Source organism: Ursus maritimus, unplaced genomic scaffold (genome assembly GCF_017311325.1).
Source record: "Ursus maritimus isolate PB19 unplaced genomic scaffold, ASM1731132v1 scaffold_4, whole genome shotgun sequence".
NCBI classification, from domain to species: Eukaryota; Metazoa; Chordata; class Mammalia; order Carnivora; family Ursidae; genus Ursus; species Ursus maritimus.
In genome coordinates this window covers 93,287,998-93,298,150 of record NW_024426552.1, presented here as the reverse complement: position 1 = coordinate 93,298,150, position 10,153 = coordinate 93,287,998, and positions in this window count along the sequence as shown.

Here is a 10,153-nt window from a genome sequence, read left to right as displayed (position 1 = left end):
TCGTGGCTAGGCTGAGGCACACCTAGGCACGAGGCATAATTTGAGAAACAGACCCTGCGGTGTGGTCAGTTATATACGCCAGTTTCAGGAAAGCTTCATTGTTTGGTGAAATGATGAAGAAGGTTTTGGTTGTCCAGGGTGAACGTGGGATTGGGGGTGATGAAGGTGGGGATGGTAAAAAAGAGAAGACACGTTAACTTCCAGCCCCTCTGAAGGGATTCTACCAGCAAAAGCTGAAGGATCTGTTTTTCCTGAGATATGGAGGCACCAGCTGGCACCAGGTAACAGTGTTGGTTGGAACACAGCTCTGCCTGTCACCTAGAGGACCCTGGCACCTTCGTTGTTCTGCAATGACAGAAGTCTTAGGACCAAAGGGATTCATGAAAAATGCAGAGGTCCTTCAAGGATGCCCTGCTGGAGATGTTTGTTGGCCTCCACAGGTCTCAGTATCTTTCAATTTGAGGTGGAAACTCCATGGGGATGTCCAGAAAATCAGGAGGCTGAGGTCCTGAGGGAGAGGAAGGCGAGGGCTATGTTAATTCAGATTACATTTTCATGAAAAAAGAGGTTAGGTCCACAGGGAGAAATGAAGTGTGGGTCTTAAGAAGAGGAATAAAATTCAATAGGGAAGAGGACAGAGCCCTGTCTGGGGATAATGAAAGATTGTGGAATAGCATGGAGGGGCCTAGCTTGGGATAATGATGGTGAGTTTGTAGTGCTATCATTTACCTGAATTTCTTCAGTGTTTAGTAGCTTCAGTATGAGACTGTAAAGAAAGCAGACAGCTAGCTTAATCCGTGGTTGAGATAGTTTCTAAAAAGGAAGTAAGAGGGACAAGCTCACAGTAAGACTCCAAAGGATTCTCAGAAAGAGTTGGTGGGGGAGGTTATCTAGAATTCCCGTGGACTCAACGGTAGAACACAAGTGGCTGTAAAAGTAGAAAAATCCTGTTTTGTTCAAGGTTATATGGCTGGTGTGGCCTGAGGGAGGTCTTTGCTACACTTTGAGTAAGGTAGCCTGCGAGAGCATTAGCATTTTTGGCAACCACATCACACTGTTGCCTTATATTGAGTTTACAGTCAACCAAAATCCCTAAATCTTTCACACATGCTGCTCTTAAGCCATGTTTCTACCATCTTGCACTTGCGAAATTAATTACTGTTTTGGGCCTAAAAGTAGGGCTTTACATTTATGGCTATTAAGTTTCATTTTGTTACATTTAGGTCATCATGCCAGCTTTCACAGAATATTTTACCTATTAGTTCAGGTTTTCATACACGTTTCCCCATAACTTTCAATAAAACGGAACCCAGAAGAATTTCGTATGCACAAAGTGACAGATTTACCCTACTATCCTGTTTCTTCGTCCACATCTTCATTTTGTCTGAAAGAAGCTTTGTCATATTTCTCCCTAACACCCTGTTTCGCCAAACTGCATTGGTTAGAATGTTTTTGCATGCAAGGGTGGAACTCTAAATCAACCTGGAATAAACAATAAGAACATTTATTAGTGCACAGAGGTAGGGAGGGCCCCAGGCACGCACAACCAGGACCGCGACTCTGTTCTGCTGTTTGTAGTTCGTTCTACCTTCTCCCGTGTGTTGTCCTCGGGCCAGCTTCCCTTGCGGTTGGAAGAAGGCTGCCAACAGCGGTGGGGACAACATGCTGCCTTGTTTGTGACCAGAGCAGGGATGAGAAGGGAAGAAAGTGTGAACAGAAGACTGTTTTTCCAGTTTGACTGGGACAACCTCTTAGATCATGTCTAAAGTGACCAAGAACCCTGATTTGCTTGGGAATAAGGGCTATCCTAGGATGTGGACTTTCAGCACTAAAACCAAGAAAATCCTGGGCAAACATCAACAGTTGGTCACCCTAGCACTTAGACCCAGACCAGGAACCATTACTAGGATAAAACCTGACCCTGATTGGCTGAAACTGAGGCTCCCGGCAAGGGGATGTGATTTCATGTTTGGTTTCAAGACATGTTTCTGAAGTTCTGAAGTGTGGCTCTGGCCTACCTGTATCTGATTCCTTCGGGAGAAGATTCCTAGGCACCTAGACCTACTGATTTAGAATATCTGAGCACCAAAATAAGAAATATTTTTTTTAGTTTTATTTGTTTAGGTGATCTCTACACCCAACGTGGGGCTCAAACTCACGGCCCTGAGATTAAGAGTCACGTGCTCCTCCAACTGAGACAGCCAGGAGGCCCAAGAAATCCATTTTTATCAAGAGTGCAGATGGTAGCTCTACAGACCAGCACTTGGAGAAACACGAGATCAGACCTAACAGTACTCAACCCGGAAGCTGGCGTCGTTGCCCAACATGGCACGGCTGCTGTGCAACGGGCAGGGCTGGGGAGAATGCTGGGGCGTCACACCCATCCCCATATGCCTACTTTCGTTGGGTTGGGAATTGCTTATTCCTAGAGAAACCAGGCTGCTTCCTGGCAATGCCCAAGGGTATTAGTAAGACTCCCCTCACTAAGTGTTCACAAACCAGGCTTAAAAGTCACTCTTGCCCTTTTTCTGGAATCAGTGTCAAGCTCTCAAGTGGTTAGCTTACAGAATCCATGAGCTTCTTTTTTTAAAAACATTGTTTTGAAAGTCAGAATAGTATTTCCTCATATTCAGTTTTTGGGGAAGCAGCATAGATTTGAGTGAAGAGATTCGGCTCTGGCGGAGCAAACTAAACAAAGCCTCTGAGCCTTTAATTTGCGTATATTGTTTTTGCATGTATTTCTTCACTTCCTGAAACTTATCATCTGCCGACCAGAATAATTAAGAACTTATTTCATGGGGCTATCGAATTAAATGAGATAATGTTTATAAAGGGTTAGCAAAGTGCTTGTCTCATTACACAGTCAGTAAATTTTGATTATTAATATCCTGCCTCTTCATTGATTCATTGTTCAAGGTATTCTGAGTACCGAGTAGGGCGAGGCACAGTGCTCTTCACTAAAGAACACAAAACTAGGGAGCAATCCCTGCCATTAGGGAACTCACAGTATTGGCATTAAAGTGCTATAACCCTCTGACAGATTTATATACAAGGTACAAGATAGGTCAGAGAAAAGAATGATCAATTTGGGGGATGATCTGGGTCTTGAAGAATGATGAAGAGTTTTCTAGATGAATGAGGGAGGAGATAGAAGGGAAGTAGCCTGAGCATTAATTAGAGCATGGGGCATGGAGGAGAAGGGCCCCTTTGTGAACGTCAGTGGTTTAGAAGATTGGAATGCAGGGTTCAGACCAGGAGTGGTGCATGATATTACAGGAGGCGGGGGCTGACTTATATGAGGAGGAAGGGCCTTCCGGAGAATTTGGACTTTTATTCTAGAGACAACAGGGTTTAAGCAGGAGTTAGTTGCATGATCACACTTGTGTTGGGGAAGCCCAATCTGGGCACAGTGGGTGAGGAGCTGGACGCTGGCGAGGCAGGGAAATGTGTTTAGAGCTTGCAGCATTACTAGGAGTAGAGCTGACCAGGGCTTAAACCAAGAGAAGGATATTAGGAATTGAGTAGGAAGGGTGGAAACAGGAAATGCAGAGTAGATCCCGGTGACAAGACTGGGTGATTGATTAGGCAGGAGGCAGAGAGAAGGCAGACTGGAGGGGAATTCCCGTGTCTCTGTCTTGAATGGATGACGACGTGGTTGTCCAGCTAAGGCCTCTAAGGGGGCAGTGGTGGTGGTGGTAGAGGCCAGTGTTGAACTTGTGGACTTACAGCTCCCCGGGAGGTGGAGGTTCATGGTAGGTTGTCTGTAGCTGGGGATTGAGTGCTGGTCTGGTGAGATGGCTGGGAGTCAGCAAGGAACAGCTTTCAGATCCTGGAATCTGCAGGTGGTGATCCATCTGCCTGGGACGATGCCTCACTGTAGTGAGTAGCCCAGAAAGAGGACAAGACCCCCCGGCAACAACAAAATTCCCCGAAGCTCGTGGACAACGATTTAGTGTTCTCCCAAGTCCAGGCCAGAAAAATGAAACATATTTAAGCTTTCATTTCTCGCTCTCCTCTTTCCAGGATCTTTCACTCATCTTTCTTGTCTCTCATTCACCTTCAAGTAACTGAGATTTTTCTTTGTTTTATTTTTTAGAGAAAGCGAAAATGCCAATATTCAAAAATATAAAGTTACTTTTTGAGAAGCTTGTTTTCCAAGTAAGTTTTTCTAAGCTGCTTTGGCATTTCTCATAGCTGTTTTCTTATGTTCTTGTCCAAAATCCAGACAGTTTTAAATAGAAAGCTTTAAAAAAATATATTTAAGTTAAAATAGAATATTACTTCTCATGGAGAAAGGGGGCCAGGGGGTATAGAAATGAGACAGGCCTGAGAGCTATATGCAGAAGGGAGGGCAACGCTGCAGTCTGCGTCCAAAGAACATGTTTAAGAAAGTGAAACGGATGTGCTTTCCATAGCTGCTCTGGTATTTAGATGAGCTGTAGCTGGATACTTCAGTCTTTTTCCTCCGCAGTTACAAAGAAGGCCTGGGAAAGATTAGAGGGGAAATCCCAGCAGTTTTGCATAAGAAGAAAAAGTTTTAAGTCTCTAGAGACTCGGGATCATCTCTGCCAGCTGCAAACAAGGAACCCTGGGTCCGGCAGGGGAGAAAAATCCTGCAGCAGCCCAGGAAGTGAAGACCTCCAGATAGTGGACGCCACCTAGTGGGTAACTGGAGCATTTCGGAAAAAAACTGATGAAAATTTCAGAACTTGAGGATGGCTTAAAATACTTATTATGAGTTTTATTCACTCTTGTAATAAACATTCATTGAGGACTTGTTATGCACAGAGAACATTAATAAATTCTAGGTTACTTGAGAATTATTTGTAGTTGAGTCTACAAATCGAGATATCCAAGAATTCTAACCTTACTTTCTGCTAACATAATTACTATCTGTATTAAACCTGCATTTTGTTTGGTGGTGAAGACTTCATCTCAGTCACTTAGGTGCCCCTACACCCCATGCTTTCGTTAGGTCTGAGCTCTGGGGTTTGGCTGGTGAGAGGCATCCCTATCCAGGGCTCCCCGTTGCTGTCCATCCCTGGTCTTGTGCTGACATGATTTTGTTTCTGTCTGCTCTTTAGTCGTTGGCCCCCACAGGTCACTGCTGAATCTGCTCTCGTTTCCATGCACAGGGTTTCCTCATGTCTGCCTCTCTCTCAGCTAGTCCATTGCCTTCTCAGACATTTTGCTGCTCCTGGAAGGCCGTCGACTGCCCTATGTGATTAGGTGCACCGAACATTCATGTTTGTGCTGGCGACTTGAGGCTTTCCTTGGTTTTATCTAGGAACTGGGTCACAGGTCCCTTTGACCTCACATTCTCCAGATCTCCTTTGGGCTTCTTTTATCCCATTTTCTAGAGGCACGGAAGAGCTGGTTATGTTCAAATATCCCTGTGAGGCTAAATCACAGTTCGAATGTTGGACAGTAAAGGCAGATAGGACCAAGAGGGTAAACTGAGACCAGATAGTAAAAGACTTTATGTGTTACGCTCAAGAATGTTGCAAAAAAAAAAAAAAAAGAGAATGTTGCATAAAGGTATTGCAATTAGAAAGCTATTTCAGGAGTTTGGGTAGGAGATGAAAACTATACCACTTGGGCATTAGGGTTTTTCTGGACAATTTTAAAAACTGGTCAATTTAAGAGACAATAGGTGGTAGAAGTCACTATACTTGGAAACCCCAAACTTCTCCAGCCCGAACAGCACCTCTGTGAAAATTAGACAAAAGCAGTTCCTGCGGGAAGAGGCAAGGCGTGGGTTGATAGCTTAGGAGAATAGTGGGGTTTAGATTTGATCCCCCCCTTGCCTAGGTGCCTCTGTGCAGTAAATGGGCTTGCCCAACCACGTGTGGTGATGCTGAGTGTGGAAGTGCAGAGCGGAAGGAAAGGCCAAGTCTGTGCCCTGAAGAGACATGTCTGGAAGTATGTTTCCATGCACTAGTTTTTTTTGTCCTTGCGTGTTTTAGAGAATGACTTTGTAGGATAATAAGCTGCAGTCTGATGTGCCATGTGAATGTCTTATCTGTTTTTCTCCATTAGAATTATGATATTGTCGGGGCGCCTGGGTGGCTCAGTCATTAAGCATCTGATTTCGGCTTAGGTCATTATCCCAGTGTCCTGGGATCCAGCCCCGCATCTGCTTCCCTACTCAGCAGGGAGCCTGCTTCTCCCTCTCCAGCTCCCCCCTGCTTGAGTTCCCTCTCTCGCTGCCTCTCTCTGTCACATAAATAAAAAAAATCTTTAAAAAAGAGAATTATGATATAGTCCACAAATATAAAAGTCTATAAAAAGAAACTACATGTTTTGGGTGATTCTTTTTTTTTTTTTTTTAAGATTTTATTTACTCATTTGTGAGAGAGAGACAGAGACAGAGAGAGCACAAGCTGGGGTAGAGGGAGAGGCAGAAGGAGAAGCAGATTTCCCTGCTGAGCAAGGAGCCCAACGTGGGTCTCCATCCCACAATCGAGAGATTATGACCTAAGCCACAGGCAGACATTTAACTGACTGAGCTACCCAGGTACCCCTGGATGATTCTTATTTTTTTTTTCTTTTTATTTTGTTATATTAATCACCACACAGTACATCCCCAGTTGTTGATGTAAAGTTCCATGATTCGTTATTTGCATATAACACCCAGTGCTCCATGCAGTACGTGCCCTCCTTAATACCTATCACCGGCCTATCCCAATCCCCCACCCCTCCCCTCTGAAGCCCTCAGTTTGTTTCCCAGAGTCCACAGTCTCTCATGGTTCATTCCCCCTTCTGTTTACCCCCCCCTTCATTCTTCCCTTCGTTCTTCTACCGATCTTCCTATTTCTTATATTCCATAAATGAGTGAAACCATATGATAATTGTCTTTCTCTGCTTGACCTATTTCACTTAGCATTATCTCCTCCAGTGCCGTCCATGTTGCAGCAAATATTGAGAACTCTTTCTTTCTGATGGCTGAGTAATATTCCATTATATATATGTACTACATCTTCTTAATCCAGTCATCTGTTGAAGGACGTCTCGGCTCCTTCCACAGTTTGCAGTGTAATTGCTGGATCATAGGGTAGCTCAATTTTTAACTTTTTAAGGGACCTCCACACTGTTTTCCAGAGTAGCTGTACCAACTTGCATTCCCACCAACAATGTAGGAGGGATCCCCTTTCTCCACATCCTTTCCAACATTTGTTGTTTCCTGCCTTGTCAATTTTTGCCATTCTAACTGGCGTAAGGTGGTATCTCAAGGTGGTTTTGATTTTAATTTTCCTGACGGCTAATGATTTTGAACATTTTTTCATATGTCTGTTAGCCATTTGTATGTCATCGTTGGAAAAGTGTCTGTTCATATCTTCTGCCCATTTTTTGATTTGATTATTTGTTTCCTGTGTATTGAGTTTGAGAAGTTCTTTGTAGATCTTGGATACTAGTCTTTTATCTGTAGTGTCATTTGCAAATATCTTCTCCCATTCTGTGGGCTGCCTCTTAGTTTTTTTGACTGTTTCCTTGGCTGTGCAGAAGCTTTTTATCTTGATGAAGTCCCACAAGTTCATTTTTTCTTTTGTTTCTCTTGCCTTTGGAGATGTGTCATGAAAAAAGTTGCTGTGGCCGATGTCAAAGAGGTTGCAGCCTATGTTCTCCTCTAGGATTTTGATGGATTCCTGTCTCACATTGAGGTCTTTCAAACATTTGGAGTTTATCTTTGTGTATGGTGTGAGAGAGTGGTCAAATTTCATTCTTTTGCATATAGCAGTCCAATTTTCCCAGCACATTTCTTGAGACTGTCTTTTTTCCACCGGATGTTTTTTCCTGCTTTGTCAAAGATTAGTTGCCCAAAGAGCCGAGGGTCCATTTCTGGGTTCTCTATTCTGTTCCATTGGTCTATGTGTCTGTTTTTGTGCCAGTACCATGCTGTCTTTGTGATCACAGCTTTGTAGTACAGCTCGAAATCCGGCATTGTGATGCCCCAGCTTTGTTTTTCCTTTTCAACAATTCCTTGGTGATTTGGGGCCTTTTCTGGTTCCACACAAATTTAAGGGCTGTTTGTTCCAGTTCTTTGAAAAATGTCATTGGTATTTTGATCGAGATAGCATTGAAAGTGTAGATTGCTCTGGGTAGCATGGACATTTTTTTAAAAAGATTTTATTTATTTATTTGACAGAGAGACAGCCAGCGAGAGAGGGAACACAGCGGGGGAGTGGGAGAGGAAGAACAGGCTCCCAGTGGAGGAGCCCGATGTGGGACTCGATCCCGGAACGCCGGGATCACGCCCTGAGCCGAAGGCAGATGCTTAACAGCTGCGCTACCCAGGCGCCCCTAGCATGGACATTTTAACTATGTTTATTCTTCCGATCCATGAACATGGAATATTTTTCCGTCTTTTTGTGTCTTCTTCAATGTCTTTCAAGTCTGATTTGTAGTTTCTAGAATATAGATCCTTTATATTCTGGTTAAGTTAATCTTCGAAGATAACGTAGATTTTTGGTGCTATTGTAAATATGATTTGATTCCCTAATTCTCTCTTTCTCATTCTCATTATTCGGTGTATAGAAATGCAACTGATTTCTGAGCATTGATTTTGTATCCCGCCACATTACTGAATTGCTCTATAACTTCTAATAGTTTGGGAGTGGATTCTTTTGGGTTTTCCATATAGAGTATCATGTCATCTGCGAAGAGAGACATTTTGACTTCTTCTTTGCCGTTTGAATATCTTTTATCCCTTTTTGTTGTCTGATTGCTATTGCAAGGACTTCTAGTACTATGTTGAATAATAGTGGCGAGAGTCGGCATCCTTGTCGTGTTCCTGATCTTAAGGGAAAGGCTTCCAGCTTTTCCCCATTGAGAATGATATTTGCTGTAGGCTTTTCGTAGATGGTTTTTATGAAATTGAGGAGTGTGCCCTCTATCCCTACACTCTGAATTGTTTTAATCAGGAAAGGATGCTGTATTTTGTCAAATGCTTTTTCTGCATCTATTGAGAGGATCATATGGTTCTTGACTCCTTTCTTGTTGATATAATCTATCACACTGATAGATTTGCGAATATTGAACCACGCCTGCGTCCCAGGTATGAATCCCACTTGATCGTGGTGGATAATCCTTTTTAGCTAGGATCTTGTTGAGTATTTTGGCGTCCATATTAATCAGGAATATCAGTCTGTAATTCTCCTTTTTGATGGGGTCTTTGCCTGGTTTGGGGATCAAGGTAATATTGGCCTCATAGAATGAGTTTGATAGTTTTCCTTCTCTTTCTATTTTTTGAAACAGCTTCAGGAGAATAGGTATTATTTCTTCTTTGAATGTTTGGTAGAATTCCCCAGGGAATCCGTCAGGCCCTGGACTCTTGTTTTTGGGGAGGTTTTTGATCACTGCTTCAATCTCTTCATAATTAATCTGTCTGTTTAAAAAAATCAATTTCTTCCTGTTTAAGTCTTGGTAGTTTATAGGTTTCCAGGAAGGCATCCATTTCTTCTAGGTTGTTTAATTTCTTGGCATAAAGCTGTTGATAAAAGTTTCTAATGATCATTCCTATTTCATTGGTGTTAATTGTGATCTCTCCCCTTTCATTGACAATTTTATTAATTTGAGTCCTTTCTCTAGTCTTTTGAATAAGTCTTGCCAGTGGCTTACCGATCTTATTTATTCTTTCAAAGAACCGGCTTCTAGTTTCGTTATCTGCTCTACTGTTCTGGTTTCTAATTCATTGATCTCTGCTCTAATCTTGATCACCTGCCTTCTCTTGTGTGGGTTAGGCCTGTTCTTCTGTTCCAGCTCCAGGTTCTTGAGGTGAGAATATAAAAACTGCATTTTAGATTTTTCTATTCTTTTGAGTGAGGCTTGGATGGCTATGTATTTTCCCTTTAGGACCTCCTTTGCAGTGTCCCATAGGTTTTGGACTGATGTGTTTTCATTCTCGTTGGTCTCCAGAAATTGTTTAAACTGATTTTTAATTTCCTGGTTTACCCAATCATTCTTAAGCAGGATGGTTCTTAGTTTCCAAGTGTTTGAGTTTCTTCCAAATTTTTCCTTGTGATTGAGTTCCAGTTTCAAAGCATTGTGGTCTGAGAATATGCAGGGAATAATCTCAGTCTTTTGGTATTGGTTGAGACCTGTTTTGTGACCCAGTATATGGTCTATTCTGGAGAAAGTTCCATGGACGTTCGAA